At 39.2% G+C, this 6,000-nt stretch overlaps 1 protein-coding gene across 1 annotated transcript in view; it reads right to left on the bottom strand.

Moving 5' to 3' along the window:
* Positions 1-1,215: 1,215 nt before the first annotated feature.
* Positions 1,216-6,000, bottom strand: part of cnih3 (cornichon family AMPA receptor auxiliary protein 3) — a 102,010-nt gene continuing 97,225 nt past the window's right edge. The window contains exon 7 of the mRNA XM_030721821.1: positions 1,216-2,744. The gene's annotated coding sequence lies outside the window, so the exon portion shown is untranslated. The remainder of the gene's footprint in view (positions 2,745-6,000) is intronic.

Raw genomic sequence — 6,000 nt, 5'->3', positions numbered from 1 at the left:
GGTCAGTATGAGGACATGCAAACTGACTTCAGCACAGCCCTGTAACCAGTTTTCTACAGAACATCATTTTCAGCCACTGGGAATCTATTCTGTTCTATTCACCATCCTTTTTCAGTAGAACCCATTCCTACACTCTCAGAATTAGAGGTACATTTCTGTCTCTACAGGTCCGACACAGTTGTTTACAGTTTGGTCACAAACACACAAACAAGGATTAGTGTAAAGGCAACACGGCGGCTGATTTTACACATGAAACTATACTGTATAAATACAGACTGAAAGTCATGCAGCTTCTGCAGACAAATCAGTGGTGCGAGTGTGTATGAATGAAAGCGTGCACTTTAAATGCTTTGTTCAGTAAGACTAGACCAAATCCCTATGAATAAAGTTTAGCCTATTTAAATTTAGGAATGAATATAAAAACAGAATTCAAACTTAGATTTAATTTTATATAATGTCAGAAAGTACAAATAGGTGCTCTGTTTTAGGATCTTTTATTAATGCTAATAGAACAATAAAATTGGTGTATTTCTATTCAAAGGCATCAGATGCTATTGAACCCTCCTACTGTCTCTAATGATGCCAAAATGAGCTCATATTAGCCATTATTGTTTTATTAACTGATAGACCTCACAGGATTAAATCACTAAGTCATCACTGATGATCTGTCCATTATATACAATTCACAAATATGGGGGCCCTGGGTCTTATCCCAGGGGTGCACCCAGTCCAAGTTTAGTCCATCACAGACCTAACACACATCAAAAACAATTTAAGTGTTTGAAAAGCCTTTTTTATTCCCCAGAACATAAGATAATGGTGTTTAAGACATTAAATGGTTAAACCTCTTAACATCCACCAGGTTACCAGTGACCTATCTAGGGTTAGGGTTGGGTTTTGGTTCAGTCACAAGCTAAAACCAGAACGCACACATCAAATAAAGTCTTTTGGCGTGACTGTTAAAAGGTTTTCAATTTTGGTGATCAAACAGGAGAAAATTTCATAAAAAGGGTGGGACCCCCACCCCCACCTGGCTGGATGATAAGAGGATAAATTCATTTGCCAAATGTAACAGAGGATGCCATATAAATGATATCTGGAATAATGTTGGAAACCATTGCATTAGAACCAATGAAAACACTTCAAGAATGATCACAAAGTCTTTAGATTTTAAAATACTTTATTTCATAAACAATATCTAAATTCAACTTGGTTGGTCACGTACATACACAGGTTAGAAAATGCTCGACTTCGAAGAAGAGAAAACAACAAGAACGGGGCATTCCTATCTGCTCCTTGCTGCTGTGGCTTTACAAAGTGAAGCTCAATGAGCGAAGATGATGGTGAAGGTTTAAAGAGTGTCTTAGTAGTTAGAAAACTGTGCTACACATGGATGATGCAGGTTCAACGACCTGCCCGGCTGAATTCATTCTGGTGAGTCGTGACAGCCTCTTCATACACTCTTGCCAACATCATTTGCTACAGCCAGGGAGGAAAACCCAATTAATACCAGGCACCTTTCCCTTCTCCTGCTTTATTTGCTCCTGGCATTAGTTCCATTGGAAAATAATACTTAACATAAAACATGGAAATGAGCCATCACAAAATAAATAAATCCAAACAGTGGAAAAAAGACAATGTTTTGGTCCATGGTGTAAAGAGAGCTAGAAAAGATTCACATTGTTTCCCCATCTTCAAACAGGGCTGAGTGGTTCTTTACATGTTGGAAGACCTTCACCTGTGTGGATAGACTATCATAACGTTCTCTAATATAGCCAAATATTGCGCATATTGTGCAAGATTCAAGACGCTAATTGTGCAAAGAATGTGTGCTCCTGTACTATCAAAGCTTTGCCAGGTTTCAGTTGTTAGCTTGAGTTTTCGAAAAGTTTACCACAATAGAACAACACTAGGACAACACTAAGAAGGCATTGCCATAAAGAGAATATGTTTGCTGAAGATCAATTAGAAATGCCTTTGTTTAAAGAAAACACCAAAATGCACACATCACAAAAAGCCATTCACATATGTTTGAAAGAAAATCCCACAGGCTACGGACGGACTGTGTGTGTTTCTCATATTTGCTCTGGTGCTCTCAACCCCAGAACTCGTTTCTCTTTGCTGTACAGTGTGATCCGTTCGTCTGTCCCTCGTTCTGAACTCACCGGTGAAGCTACAGTTGGTGAGGAATCGAAGAGGAGCGACTGAGGGTTCGGTGAGTTGTCCTGGGGCCGACAGTGCTTCACCGTGCTGTGCCTGAGACAAACTGTGCAATACTGTGCTCTTTGTCCTCTGGGCTACCACCGCAGTTACCATACAGCAAGTACAGTAGCACTCCAGAGGAGGCTGCGACTGTGTGTGTGCGTGTGTGTGTACTGTATTTGTGTGTATGTGTGGTACAAACGTTTGCCCGGCAGTGATTAACTTGGGTCTCACTATGAAGAGTCAAACTGTAAACAGTAGATTTAATCTTCAGTTTTTATATACAGTCGAGGATTAAGCATGTCCAGCCTTCTGTTGGGGATGAAGCACAAAAGAAGCTTCAGCCCCACTTTTGTTCAGAGTTTGGCTTCACAGCAAAGAGAAAAAAAAAAAAGGTCTTTTTGTTTTTATTTTACTTTTAAATTTCTTGTCTTTCAGTGTCAGACCAGCAGTCCGTGGTATCAAACGCCTCTAAAGGTGTTCCTGTTTCTCCCCAGTTGCTGATAATCAGTTGTTATGAGGTAACCAAGGAGTAGATCATACTGAAACACAAGAAGAAGAAGAAGAAACAGGACAGGAAGAAATAAGAAGTAAGTGTGTGTGGACAGGCAGGCAGATGTGAAAATTTCATAAATATTCAAATTATTTGATGACTTCTAAAGTATTTTGGTTTTAATCTGCTGGTTTTCTGCATTAAGGAGAATTTATGTTTCAACCAAGGTGATCGTGTCTGTCTGTCCTTTCAGCTGTCTGAACTTTTTAACTAAATCTCGATGATTTAAAGACTTACAGAGCAAATCTATGTGCTGAAGCTCTCCCACTGACCCTAAATGTCTTAGCAATTTCTTAATTTTGGAATATAACAGTTGTGGAGACTGATGTTTTCATTTTAAAAATAATCTGAGAACATGTCTAATATAATGAATATTATATTAGACATATTTATGTGTACATTATATCAGACACTAACTGATTCAGATTTGGTAGACGCCTTCTCTAGTTTTGAGATTAGACTTAAAACTTTCCTTTTAGACCAAGCTTATAGTTAGGGCTGGATCAGGTGACCCTAAACCCTCACTTAGCTAGGCTGCAGGGGGTTCCCATGATGCACTGAGTGTTTTTTCTTCATTTTTACTCTGTTTATACCCCACTATGCATTTAATTATTAATTATTCTTAATCTCTGGCTCTCTTCCACAGTGTGTCTTTTGTCCTGTCTCCCTCCCTGACTCCCAACCAGTCGTGGCAGCTGGCCCTCCCTGAGCCTGGTTCTGCTGGAGGTTTCTTCCTTACAAAAGGGAGTTTCTCCTTCTCACTGTCGCCAAGTGCTTGCTCATAGGGTTGAGTTTTTGGTTGAGTTATCTCTGTAATTATTGTAGGGTCTTACAGTATTAAGTGCCTTGAGGTGACTGTTATGATTTGGCCCTATATAAATAGCACTGAATTCAATTAATAAGGGCAGAAAGAGATGGAAGTCAATGAGAGAATTTTTACTACTCTCTAACTATTTGCATTTGATTGCTTTCGTTCCACAGCACTGGGCCAGCTGGTTGTCACCACAGACTGTATAAAACATGGACAAAGCTGCCGAGTAAGAAAAGTTAAGCTGTTGCAGAAGTGCCTTAAACCTAAGTTTTATCTGAGGGCTAACAGACAGCGATAGCTGTGGTTGCAAAAGGACTTCAAGTCTTATAAAAGTCTATTGGAAAATGGCTTTCTGACTTGACCTCTGTAAATACTTTCTTGCTGAGTTTATTGGCTCAGTTACTCATTTCAGGTCATAATGAAAAAAAAAAAGTATTAAATCTTAGTCATACTACGTTTCAAAATGTAGGCTTATCCATAGTATGCTCATTAGCTAAACATACCATGCTTAATCCTAGAACACTAACATGAGTTTTGTAACACTCAATTTTTTGTGGGTGAAAATCACCTGACGTTAGTGTTCTAAGGTTAACAAATGAGCAAACTACTCCTACTGTCTAAAGTCAGTAGCCTATCTTTAGCCCAACCCTCCTATCACATCCAGTTTTTGTGAACCAAGATACTGTCTGTGAAAATGCAAATCTTGAGGCCTCAAAATGGGATTTCAGAAACTGATAGATGACGTCATGTTAGCTACATTCACCTTTTATGCTGTCTATGGTTGTTATTCTTTTTATCTGCTTGTTAAGTCTGACATCATTAACCATTTCAGGTCAAAATGCTTCCTCAGTTCTCAGAAAGCAAGGACTGAGGTACCATTAAGTTAAATATCATCCAAATTCTATCAGCTCCAAAAACAACAACAACAACAACAAACTGTATGGCTGTCCTCTCCATAAAGGCTAATGTCCACGAGGTATTCATGAGGAACAGGATTTAAGAGCATGGAAAACATGGTAGTTAGCTAGTTGATATTTAAGGATCTTTAACCATATCCAGAGTGAAAAGGAAACGTACAGCACTGCTTGAAGTTTGGATGAAAACAAAGATGGAAAACTAAATACCAGCGATGTTTGGAGGGTTAGTAATTTTAGGGGTAGCTGGCAGATAATGAGCTGCTATTGCATGGCAGATCTATTGTTAGGCTAATATAAACAAATACAATAACTACATAAAAGTACATGTGGAGGGCCCATGATTGACAAAGGTAAATGTCATCATATGCCAGGAAGAAAACACAAAAACACAGACAGTACTTCAGCCAAGAGAACGTCTGAGATTAGCCCAAACCACATCATTTATATGTTGCTGTCCTGATCTGGAGTTTAATGTTCACACTGAAATTTGAGTTTGCCTAAAAATTATTCTCTTTTTGAAGTACTGCAATACAGTGGTCCAAAAAAGAATTAAAGGAACACTTTTTAATCAGAGTGCAGCATCAATTATATTAAACGTCTGGGATATTGAGCTGGTCAGTTAAGTAGCAGAGGGGGTTGTTAATCAGTTTCAGCTGCTTTGGTGTTCATGAAATTAACAACAGGTGCACTAGAGTGGCAACAATGAGACAACCCCCCAAAACAGGAATGGTTTTACAGATGGAGGCCACTCACATTTTTCCCTCCTCATCTTTTTTGACAGTTTTTCACTAGTTTTGGATTTGGCTAGGGTCAGCGTCACTACTACTACATCATTCAACATGACGGGTTTGGTGGTGGGTCAGTGATGCTCTGGTCCAGATCTGGGAGATCCCCCAGGACACCATCGTTTCAGTAAGAGCCTGCTCTGATGTTGTCAGGCATTCACACAAGCACGTAGGAGCCATGCAAACTACTGAGCACCATTTTGAGTTGCTGCAGTGAGCTTTCAGCAAAATGGACTAGCCTGCTGCATCATTTTTTCACTTTTATTTTCAGGGTATCTTTGAATTCAGCCCTCTGTAGCCTGATAATTTTTATTTCCATCAAATGATGTGGCGACATTTTGTTCCTAACACATTACCCAGTCCGTATCAGTTTAGATATCCAGCATGATTTTGTCCCATTGAGATCTGATGTGTTTTCAAAGTGTTCCTTTAATTATTTAAGCATTTTATTTGCTGTCCAGGCCACATAGAGACAGAGTGCTGTAGTGTGCACTGTGAGTTTTTCAAACTTGGCTTAATCCTGTGCTACACTTGAACAGTGCTAATACAAAGCTATACAGACCTAGATTGGTAACTGGAGAGTTTTGGGGGACTCATGTTCAAAAAACAGAGGACAAAGTTAGCAGCTTCTTAAAAAGATGAAAACTTTATGCAACGCAGGAGACACTTGGACCAGGAAATAGGGTTGATATGTCATGACTTAAGCAGATAGCAGTGCTGACTGGTCAAAAT

This window comes from Archocentrus centrarchus, chromosome 24 (assembly GCF_007364275.1).
Source record: "Archocentrus centrarchus isolate MPI-CPG fArcCen1 chromosome 24, fArcCen1, whole genome shotgun sequence".
NCBI lineage: Eukaryota > Metazoa > Chordata > Actinopteri > Cichliformes > Cichlidae > Archocentrus > Archocentrus centrarchus.
This window is presented reverse-complemented; position numbering and strand designations above follow the sequence as displayed.